The following is a 12612-nucleotide window of genomic DNA, read 5'->3' as shown; positions in this document are numbered from 1 at the left end:
CATCGTTCCATGTGCTTTATATTCTGATGGAACCTTTCACCCTGTTCCTCACTTAGAGCACCCAGATTTTGAGGAAAAAAGTCAAAGGTGAGAATGTAAAAGATGAACTTAAACTCATTAAGCATCCCAGCATTTTCAACTTCGTCAGCATGATCTCCACTGTCTCGACATACTCTGGGCTTATTCTTTGCCAGGAAGTTTTGAACCACACACTTAAAGGCAGTACAGGCTTCTCGCTCCACGGCATTCATTGAATGAAGGAAATTTTCATCTACAGTCCAAATACTTTGTAAACGTCCTGCGCGGGAATCGCCCGCGCATGCGGGGAGGGACAATCGAAAGGGGCTGCCTCATCTTCCACTAGTCTCGCTGCCCTGTCTTCGTCTACACATCGTGCTAATCACTGTACGCATTAGCTGAACACAACGAGTCAACAAGCGAGTTAAGAGATAGCTAACCGGGAAAAGAGAGAGAGAGAGCGCTAATCAGACCTCCCACACTACCTACAAGACCACGCCCCGCCGGTCACCCAGAAGGACATTTACTAAGTATTTAGACTATAGGAGTACTTTCCGAATATCGGGACCAGTGAACATGCCCTCCTTCAACCTAGCGTCTGACAGGTTGGGGAACTTGTTACATAGATATTGCAAACCGTTGCCACACCTAGATAATGCTTTGACGAACTGCTTCATTATGTCCAGTATGAGGTGCAGAGATGGCAAGAGTATTCTCTGTCTCTTTCCACTAGAGGACCACACTTGATATTTTTTGTCCCCTGGAACCAATTCCAACCTCGGGGCCACAGATTTGCATATTATATATATGTTATTATATTATATATTATATTATAAGAAAACACCAAAACACCATATGAAGCTCTGAATACCAATCAGAATATTATTATATCATTAAATTGCATTACCATTAATTACAAATGTACGCTATTTTTGCAAAAAACTGAGGGTCATACGATGTTTTCAGTATCATTTTCGAATCCAGGAGGACGAAATACATAAAGAACGTCTACATTTTCGAAAAACGTTTTTGTGACCTTAAAATCCGTTGCATTGTTAGTTCATCTCGGCTTTATATACCGAGGCCGCCGTATCAATCAATCAATCAATCAATCAATCAATCAATCAATCAATCAATCAATCAATCAATCAATCAATCAATCAATCAATCAATCAATCAATCAATCAATCAATCCTGATCTGCATTTAGGCCAGTCACCCAGGTGGCAGATTCCCTATCTGTTGTTTTCCTAACATTTTCTTTAATGATTTCAATGACATTGGAAATATAATTAACGTCTCCCTTGGTACGTTATTCCAATCCCTAACTCCCCTTCCTTTAAATCAATATTTGCCCCAATTTGTCCTCTTGTATTCCGACTTTATCTTCATATTGTGATCTTTCCTACTTTTAAAGACGCCACTCAAACTTAATCATCTACTAATGTCTTTCCACGCCATTTCTCCGCTGACAGCTCGGAACACACCTCTCAGTCGAGCAGCTCGTCTCCTTTCTCCCAGTTCTTCCAGCCCAAACTTTGCAACATTTTTGTCACGCTACTCTTTTGTGGGAAATCAACCAGAACAAATCGAACTGCTTTTCTTGGAATTTTTTTCCAGTTCTTGTATCAGGTAATCCTGGTGAGGGTCGCATACACTAAAACCATACTCTAGTTGGGGTCTTACCAGAGACTTATAAGCCCGCTCCTTTACATCCTTACTACAACCCCTAAGCACCCTCATAACCATGTGCAGAGATCCCTATCCTTTATTTACAATCCCATTTGTGTGATTACCCCAATTAAGATCTTTCCTTATATTAACACCCAGATACTTACAATGATCCCTAAAAGGAACCTTCACCCCATCAATGCAGTAATTAAACTCACAGGGCTTTTCCTATTTGTGAAACTCACAACCTGATTTTTAACCCCATTTATCATCATACCGTTGCCTACTGTCCATCTCACAACACTGCCCAGGTCATTTTGCAGTTGCTCACAATCTTGTAACTTATTTATTACCCTGTAGGGAATAACAATATCCGCAAAAAGCCTTACCTCTGATTCCACTCCTTTACTCATATCATTTATATAGATAAGAAAATATAAAGGTCCAAAAATACTGCCTTGAGGGATTCCCCCCGTAATTACTACAGGGTCAGATAAAGTTTCGCCTACTCTAATTCTCTGAGATCCATTTTGTAGAAATATAGCAACCCATTTAGTCACTCTTTTGTCTAGTCCAATTGCACTCATTTTTGCCAGTAGTCTCCCATGATCTACCCTATCAAATGCTTTAGACAGGTCAATCGCGATACAGTCCATTTGACTCCAGAATCTAAAATATCTGCTATATTTTGCTGGAATCTTACAAGTTGAGCTTCAGTGTAATAACATTTCCTAAAACCGAATTGTCTTCTATCGAACCAGTTATTAATTTCGCAAACATGTCTAATGTAATCAGAAAGAATGCCTTCCCAAAGATTACATACAATGCATGTCAAACTTACTGGCCTGTAATTTTCAGCTTTATGTCTATCACCCTTTCTTTTATATACAGTGGCTACTATAGCAACTCTCCATTCATTTGGTATAGCTCCTTCAACCACACAATAATCAAATAAGTACTTCAGATATGGTACTATATCCCAACCCATTGTCTTTAGTATATCCCCAGAAATCTTATGAATTCCAGCCGCTTTTCTAGTTTTTAACTTTTGTATCTTATTTTAAATATCATTGTTATCATATGTAAATTTTAATACATCTTTAGCCTTAGTCACATTCCTCTATCTGGACATTATCCTTGTAACCAACAATCTTTACATACTGCTGACTGAATACTTCTGCCTTTTGAAGATCCTCACTTACACACTCCCCTTGTTCATTAATTATTCCTGGAATGTCCTTCTTGGAACCTGTTTCTGCCTTAAAATGTACCTATACATACTCTTCCATTTTTTCACTAAAATTTGTATGACTGCCAATTATGCTTGCCATTATGTTATCCTTAGCTGCCTTCTTTGCTAGATTCAATTTCCTAGTAAGTTCCTTCAATTTCTCCTTACTTCCACAGCCATTTCTAACTCTATTTCTTTCCAGTCTGTACCTCCTTCTTAGTCTCTTTATTTCTCTGTTATAATAAGGTGGGTCTATACCATTTCTTACCACCTTTAAAGGTACAAACCTGTTTTCACATTCCTCAACAATTGCTTTAAACCCGTCCCAGAGTCTGTTTACAATCTTATTTAGAGTTTTCCACCAATCATAATGACTTTTTTAAACTGCCTCATGCCTTCTTTATCAGCCATATGGTACTGCCTAATAGTCCTACATTTAAAACCTTCCTTTCTATCACATTTATTTTTAACTACGACAGAAACAGTTTTGTGATCACTAATGCCATCTATTACTTCGGTTTCTCTACAGAGCTCATCTGGTTTTATCTCACCGTCAGATAGCTCCTCAATTGTAATCACGTAGGCTGAGTGGGCCTCGAACAAGCTCTCAGGTCCAGGTAAGAATCCCCAACCAGGCCGGGAATCAAAACCGGGCATCCGGGTAAGATGCAGCCACGCTACCCCTACACCACGGGGCCGGCAATATCGGTATCACGGAATGAATATGAATATGAACAGGCATAACAAATATGTACAGCTTTACACTCATAACGAGATTACATTATTTCTTGTTATTAACAGTTTGGAATACATTACTCCACATTGTTAATAATTAGGACTACCGGTACATTATTCCTTTTATAACAACTGTAGGCCTATTTGTAAATTTGCCTTGTTCTAATCTTGTTTACCGTACTGGTTTATGAATAATGATATCGCAAATAGAAGGAGCCTAAATCAGCATTTCCCTTGATCTCCTGGAGGAATAGGTCAATCAATCACTTCAATCAAACACCACTGATCTGAATTTATGTCAGTCACCCAGGTGACAGTTTCCTTATCCGTTGTTTACCTAGCTTTTTTTTTAAATAATTGCAAAGAATTTGAAAATTTACCGAACATCTCGGTTGGTAAATTATTCCAATCCCTAATCCCTCTTCCTATATAAACGAATATTTGTCCCAACTTGTCCTCTTGAATTCCAACTTCATCCTGATATTTTGATCTTTTCTACTTTTAAGAACACCACTCATACTTATTCGTTTCCTAATGTCGTTCCACGCCATCTCTCCTCTGACAGATCCTGTTTCCTGTGCCTGAAATTCTTAGTCACCCTACCTTAAGCGTGAAGTGTACATCGCCGTGCTCGGCTTTGAATGTGAAGTACTGCGTAATCATATTTTTAACATCACGATATCATAAAAATGAACTACCCTACTAACGATAAATTAATTAATGAAATATTAGAGAAATAATATTACCATAGTGTTTTACCTGATTGACCAATAACTATAGCTTTCTCTTCCTGCGATGCTCTATACACCTTCTTCTGCTTTCGAGCCATTTAAATAGCTTAGCATATATATACACTCGTTAATTTTCTACACTGCACTCAAATATAATTTCAAAACCTAGAAACTATATTTTCTATTTCATGCTTTCTTGAAATAACAGGAAATTTGTTAGCCAAAAATAGGATAAGTTTCTAGACCATGATTTATAATGAAGTTCGTAGGTTGGCAACGGGCGTCTTGTGAATATAATTATTGCCGAACATTGTAGTCAAGACGCAGTAGCCTAATTGACGAGCTCTCTGGTGTGATCCTGATATAATTATTATTAGAAAGGGGCACCCGAATGGCATTAGGATTTTTCAATATTCATTTATCGACATGATTCTCTTGTTGCAAGTCGTGATGTGATGCTTGTCACACTGTTTGTCACATAAAACGTATGCACAATTGTCATCTGGATTATGAAAAAACTTCACAGTGCACATCTTGTGGTGAAAAATATGAATGGAGAGACGTGTTATGATGTGTCTTTGATCTTGATCTTCTTTGGTCCACTTTCTCACCAACATGGCATCTGAGGTATAAAAGTCGGGGACGAGATTTCCTTGTTCTTTTCTTCCCTCAATGTAAATATTTCTTTGGCCAATTCATATAATAGACGCGATAACGCCGATTTTCCAACTCGTAAAGTACATTTATGAAAGCGTGCTTTTACTTTCTCTATCCTTTCGAGATCTCTGAGTTTGAGATGATCCCAAATTAATTCCAATCCGTAAGTCAAGACAGGTGATATTACTGTGTGGAATAACATTATTGCCGTAGATAAAGATAGTGCTGCGAGATTTTTATTTTGTAGATGGCCCTTATCGCTGCCGCAGTTCTTTCTTCTGTTTAGTAAGTAAATTACAGTGCTGTGGTTTGAAGAGTTATTCCTAAATACTTAAATTTGTTAACTGTTATTAGATCGTTGTTAAATAGAGTAAGAGTGTCTTCTGTTGAAGGTCTCCTTCCTTTTCTAAAGGTCATTTGGGCCGTCTTCTAAAGATTGATCGTGGCCTGAATTTCGTTAACCCGCTTTTCTAACTCTAATAAGGTGGCTTGTAAGCTGTCTTTGTTTGATGACCCTAGTACTATGTCATCTGCGTAGAGGATAACTGTCCTGTCGGGTGAAGATTTTACTATATTCGTAATGTCAGCAGTGGTAGTGTTGAATAGTAAAGGGCTCATCAGGTCACCATGCAGTACTCCATTCTTTTGTCTGACCGACTCCATCTTCAGTCTCTATGTAGTCCACCATCAAGATGTTATTTAGCAACTTAATAAGGGGATGAGCTTCACTGATCATGTTTTTGTTCTTCGTTAGGAGATTTTCTCGATTTACTGATTCGAAGGCCTTCGTGAAATCCACGAAATCTGCATAGTACTTTCCTTTGGGTAATCTTAATGCATCTTCTACATCCTGTGACAGAAATTTTACAACGTGAAGAGTGCTTCCTCCGGCCATAAATCCAAATTGGCATTCCGGAACTATTACATAATCCTGTAATTTCTTTGTAAGAATCTTCATAAATATTTTGAGGATGTTGTTTTTCAATGCAAGGCCTCTATAAGAATTGGGATCATTTGTCTGTCCTTTACTCTTGTATAGGATTTTCACTGATGATCTCCTCCATTCCTCAGGTATAGTTCCAGATCTTAGGCAGGCATTGAATAAGTTCGTCCAGTAAGGCAGTAACATTTCTTGAGTTCTTTGAGTTATTCTGTATGAATACCATCTGGGCCAGGAGCTTTCTTGACTTTCGACTGATTCATAGTTACTCTGACTTCATCAAGTGTAACCTGGATTATATTTCCGTCTGAAGTCGTGTTGATTGCAAGGAACGCCTGAGTTTTATTTTCCACATTCAAAACGTCTTTGAAATGTTCTTTCCATTTATCCATAGGGATTTCTTGAGACCTTGAAACGATATTTTTACTAAGGACTATAAATGGGTCATGTTTTGCCGCCGTAGCTAGTTTCTTTGCGTCGGCTTCCAAATATTTATCTCTCTTGGAATGTAGGAGTAGTTTGTACTTCCTTCTGCCTTGTGCATAAAGATGGAAATAATTGTCTGAGCCAACAGTACGGGCATTGTGTAGCTGTTCTAGGGTTTTCTTTCGTTTGAGATAACACTCTTCGTCGAACCAAGGTTGAGCTATTCGTTTTATGTTTGGTAGTGAGGCCTTATGTAGTTGGTCAGTTACAATTTCTAGTGCTTCATCTATATGTCCTTCAGTTGCAAGCTGTTCTGCCTTGATAATTATAGTACGCGAACCTTTTCTTGAGCCCTGAACTCCATAGTGCTGAATGGGAACTAGGGCTCAAGAAGAAGTTCGCGTACTATACCGGTACCGGTACGTCGTGATTGACAGTTCTTGTATCTATTCTTCTGGAATAATTTACCTTGTTAATGCTCGATGTTGAGGTATGTTGTGGGCAATGGAGAATAATATCTATTACGATTGGTATATATTTTTCTTATAGGAGAATCACGTGTGGTCCACAGTCCTCCTTGATTTTTTATGACGATTCTATCCCCTTTAAAGGAAACGAGATCAATAGTGCTTGATCCATTGTACTCAATGTAGGCCTTCTCTTTTATTTATTAGATTATAGCCTACTTCTGTTAACATTTCGAGCACAAGATCGGATTTTCCAAGCAGTTTATCAACACGACAGGTTAGATCACCTGCTATGATAATGTTGATGTTATTGTTTGTGTTTAAGATAGCAGTAGAGAGTTTCTCTATGACGTCCCCTGACGAACTTTCAGGACTGATATATACGCCAATTATGTTTATGTCAGTTGTGTTTACAATTACCATATTGTCCTGTTTGTATATTTATTTTAATTGACCAATCTTAGGTTTCAGAAAGCATGAAACCAGTGTTGCCAAATTATATTTTCAAGATCCGCTAAATACTACTAAAATCCCCTAAAATTCCGCCAAGAAACCCGATCTCAAATAATGAGCAACAATAATAATAATAATAATAATAAAATTAATAATAATAATAATAATAATAATAATGATAATAATAATAATATTAATAATACATTATCATTATAGACTGTTAAGCCTTTCAGCGTTCAGTCTGCAAGCCTCCAAGAATTTACTAAACGTCGCCACAATCCTCGATTTACAACTAGTGTTGTGGCCTCATTTAGTTCTATACCTCTTATCTTTAAATCGTTAGAAACCGAGTCTAACCATCGTCGTCTTGGTCTCCTTCTACTTCTCTTACCCTCCATAGCAGAGTCCATTATTCTCCTAGGTAACCTATCCTCCTCCATTCGCCCCACATGACCCCACCACCGAAGCCCGTTTATGCGTACAGCTTCATCCATCGAGTTCATTCCTAAATTAGCCTTTATCTCCTCATTCCGAGTAACCTCCTGCCATTGTTACCACCTGTTTGTACCAGCAATCATTCTTGCTACTTTCATGTCTGTTACTTCTAACTTATGAATAAGATATCCTGAGTCCACCCAGCTTTCGCTCCCGTAAATCAAAGTTGGTCTGAAAACAGACCGATGTAAAGATAGTTTCGCCTGGGAGCTGACTTCCTTCTTACAGAATACTGCTGATCGCAACTGCGAGTTCACTGCATTAGCTTTACTACGCCTTGATTCAATCTCACGTACTATATTACCATCCTGGGAGAACACACAACCTAAATACTTGAAATTATCGACCTGTTCTAGCTTTGTATCACCAATCTGACATTCAATTCTGTAGAATTTCTTACCTACTGACATCAATTTAGTCTTCGAGAGGCTAATTTTCATACCATACTCATTGCACCTATTTTCAAGTTCCAAGATATTAGACTGCAGGCTTTCGGCACAATCTGCCATTAAGACCAAATCGTCAGCATAGGCCAAACTGCTTACTACATTTCCACCTAACTGAATCCCTCCCTGCCATTTTATACCTTTCAGCAGATGATCTATGAAAACTACGAACAGCAAAGGTGAAAGATTACAGCCTTGTCTAACTCCTGTAAGTACCCTGAACCAAGAACTCATTCTACCATCAATTCTCACTGAAGCCCAATTGTCAACATAAATGCCTTTGATTGATTTTAATAATCTACCTTTAATTCCATAGCCCCCCAGTATAGTGAACATCTTTTCCCTCGGTACCCTATCATATGCTTTCTCTAGATCTACGAAACATAAACACAACTGCCTATTCCTCTCGTAGAATTTTTCAATTACCTGGCGCATACTGAAAATCTCATCCTGACAGCCTCTCTGTGGTCTGAAACCACACTGGTTTTCATCCAACTTCCTCTCAACGACTGATCACACCCTCCCTTCCAAGATGCCAGTGAATACTTTGCCTGGTATACTAATCAATGAGATACCTCGATAGTTGTTGCAATCCTTCCTGTTCCCTTGCTTATTGATAAGTGCAATTACTGCTTTTGTCCAATCTGAAGGTACCTTACCAACACACCACGCTAATTTTACTACTCTATGAAGCCATTTCATCCCTGCCTTCTCACTATACTTCACCATTTCAGGTCAAATTTTCATCTATTCCTGCTGCCTTATGACAATGGAGTTTATTTACTATCCTTTCCACTTCTTCAAGCATAATTTCACCAACATCATTTTCCTCCTCCCCATGAGCTTGGCTGTTTGCAACACCACCATGATGATTTCCTTTTACATTGAGAAGATGTTCAAAATATTCCCTCCACCTCTCCAGTGATTCCCTGGGATCTATTATGAGTTCACCTGAATTACTCAAAACACTGTTCATTTCCTTTTTCCCTCCCTTCCTAAGATTCTTTACTACTGTCCAGAAAGGTTTCCCTGCTGCTTGACCTAGCCTTTCCAGGTTATTACCAAAATCTTCCCATTACTTCTTTTTGGATTCCACAACTATTTGTTTCGCTCTATTTCTTTCATCTACGTACAAATCCCTGTCTGCCTCGGTCCTTGTTTGGAGCCATTTCTGATAAGCCTTCTTTTTACGTTTACAGGCTGTTCTCACTTCATCATTTCACCAAGATGTTCGCCTTTTCCCATCTTTACACACAGCTGTTCCTAGGCATTCCCTTGCTGTTTCTGCTACAGCATCCCTGTATGCCACCCATTCACTTTCTATATCCTGAGCCTACTGAGTCTACTGTTCGAAACTTCTCACTAATCATATCCTTGTACTTCTGTCTAATTTCCTCGTCCTGGAGATTTTCTACCCTTATTCGTTTACAGACAGATTTCACTTTCTCTACCCTAGGCCTAGAGATACTTAGTTCACTACAGATCAGGTAGTGGTCTCTATCATCGAAAAATCCGCGAAAAACTCGTACATTCCTAACAGATTTCCTGAATTCAAAGTCTGTTAAGATATAGTCTATTATGGATCTGGTACCCCTAGCCTCCATGTGTATCGGTGAATAGCCTTATGCTTGAAGAATGTATTCGTAACAGCTAAATACATACTAGCACAGAAGGCCAGCAAACGCTTCCCATTCCCATTAGCTTCCATATCTTCCCCATATTTACCAATCACCCTTTCGTATCCTTGAGTTCTATTCCCAACACTCGCATTGAAATCGCCCATTAGCACTATTCTATCCTTGCTGTTGACCCTGACCACGATGTCACTCAATGCTTCATAAAACTTGTCAACTTCATCCTCATCTGCACCCTCACATGGTGAATGCACGGACACAATTCTTGTCCTAATTCCTCCAACTGACAAATCTACCCACATCATTCGCTCATTTACGTGCCTAACAGAAACTATGTTGCATGCAATGGTATTCCTGATAAAGAGCCCTACTCCAGACTCTGCCCTTCCCTTTCTAAGACCCGTCAAGAGCACTTTATAATCTCCTATCTCTTCCTCATTATCTCCCCTTACCCGAATACCACTTACTCCTAGCACATCCAGATGCATCCTCCTTACTGACTCAGCCAGTTCTACGTTCTTTCTTCCATAAGCCCCATTAATATTGATAGCTCCCCATCGAATTCCATTTCGTTCGCCAAGTTGTTTCCAAGGAGTCCCTCGCCTGTCAAACGGGAGTGGGATTCCATTACTCCCATAGGTCCGAGGCTTGCTTAAAATGTTCTGAGCTCGGTAAATTCAAGAAGCAGGATGTTACCCTACTTGGCCATAGTTCAAGTGAGGATCTCTCCTCTAACGGGTTATGGGCCACGGTGAATTGTATAGTCCTAGCCGCCAGAGCACAAGGAGGGCCACGACTCAGAATATGTCCGAGATGCCAACTCCCATTCCATAGCAACTGGTATCCCGACTCTCAGGACCACTTACTAGGCCACTCAGCCGTTGCCCATGGTTCACGAACTAGGAAATAATAATAATAATAATAATAATAATAATAATAATAATAATAATAATAATAATAATAATAATAATAATAATAATAATAATAATAATAATAATAATAATAATAATAATAATAATAACTAAAGAGATCTTTCACCTTTTTGATTCAAATCCCAAAACCACAATTCCCTGGTTTAGAAATACCAAAGAAGACCTGAAAATGCTACATATCTCAGCAGAAGATGCCCTTAATAGAGATCGCTTCCGCAAGAAAATATTGACGAACGGGCTAAACCGAGACGAGCAACCGAAGAGAAGACACGGTGCCCCTTGGACAGGGGACCGTAAGCAGGCCCACTCACAAAGAATGAGGGAAATTTGGGCTCTAAAGAAGGCCAAGTTCAGTGTCAAGTGCAAGAAGACTTAACGTGGTCCTTGATAGCCCCAGCGAATTATATAATAATAATAATAATAATAATAATAATAATAATAATAATAATAATAATAATAATAATAATAATAATAAAAAGTAAATGTCTGCACTCACCTGATCTGTGAGTTTCACTGGGATTAACCCCCTACCTACGAGCGTTTTACTGGCGGGTACAGACTACGTGAATCCCCTACATCAAGGGCCACACACAGAACAGTCCAGTTCATTAAACGGTCTTCCTTCATAGCAAAAATATAAATGCTACTCTCTCACAGTTTCATTATCTGTCGTCATTCGTCAACTAAGAGATAAGCACCCTTTCCACACGCATTACAAATTTATGATACCATGATCTCATAACATCAAATCAAATAACATGTTTTCCTCATGTGACTGCTAGCTCCTGAGAAGAAATACGGAGTAGCTCGGAGACAGACTGGAGTACAAATTTTTTAAAAACGTAAAATGGATAAAACGCTAAATTCCGCTATAATAAATCTAGAATTCCGCCAAAAAATCCGCTGCCCGCTAAATGGTATATTTCTCCGCCGACAGTCTTCTAATTCCGCCAAATTTAGCCGAAAATCCGCTAAGTTGGCAACACTGCATGAAACTCTCCCTTCTGGTCTGTCTTCAGTTGGTTTTGCGAGAGCATGAATTCCATTGAAGTCTGGAATGCCTATTGGTTGAAATAGGAGGTATCTGCAATTACCAGTGCATCTGCTTGATTTATCGATTCGTGTGGTGTCAGTGAAAGTGCATTTTTCAGGCCTTCTGCATTCCATAATATTATCTTGACAGCCATGGTTTTACTCCAGGAATGCCCTATCATTTCTTCTCCATGAGAAACGAAAACGTCTCACTAGTATTCCTTTAGGCCCGAATTGTGGGTCCGATGTTTCTTCCAAGTAAGTGAATGGGACACTAATTTTGAAGGCTTTCTTTTCGCCAAGCGTCTTTAATTCTTCACACGCTATTTGTTCCTCAAAGCCATTTTTGATAAGGGACGACTTGATTTTTTCTGTAGTGATATTATTGTTTAGTTTTCCTACGTATAACTACGCAGTTTTTTTCAGCTGCTTGTAAACTGTCCTCACCTCACTTTATTCAAATTATTGCCTGTGTGCGGTGTTTTTTTTTCCTTCTGAATTGGGCCACGGTCCAGAGTTGATTAGAGTTTTCCATTGCATCATTATCAGGTTCATGAGGTTCTTGGAATTTTTTCGGATTTATCACGCCAAAGTCGGTATGAGACGTGTTGATTGGTTCGAGTTGTCTGAATTGATACGAACAATTATTTTTGTTGTACAAGGGCGTTTTAGTGTTTCTCAAACATTCGGGTCGTTTAAGACGATCATTTGGCACCAAATCGGCGTTTGATTTTTGAGTCTTCCA

General features: G+C 38.9%; 1 long non-coding RNA gene across 2 annotated transcripts in view; it reads right to left on the bottom strand.

Annotated features, from left to right (window-relative positions):
* Positions 1-11491, bottom strand: part of LOC136879122 (uncharacterized) — a 106575-nt gene extending 95084 nt beyond the window's left edge. For both annotated transcript variants that reach the window (XR_010860896.2, XR_010860897.2), the window contains exon 1: positions 11332-11491. This is a non-coding gene — a long non-coding RNA (uncharacterized lncRNA). The remainder of the gene's footprint in view (positions 1-11331) is intronic.
* Positions 11492-12612: the final 1121 nt, after the last annotated feature.

Source organism: Anabrus simplex, chromosome 8 (assembly GCF_040414725.1).
Source record: "Anabrus simplex isolate iqAnaSimp1 chromosome 8, ASM4041472v1, whole genome shotgun sequence".
Lineage (NCBI taxonomy): Eukaryota > Metazoa > Arthropoda > Insecta > Orthoptera > Tettigoniidae > Anabrus > Anabrus simplex.
This window is presented reverse-complemented; position numbering and strand designations above follow the sequence as displayed.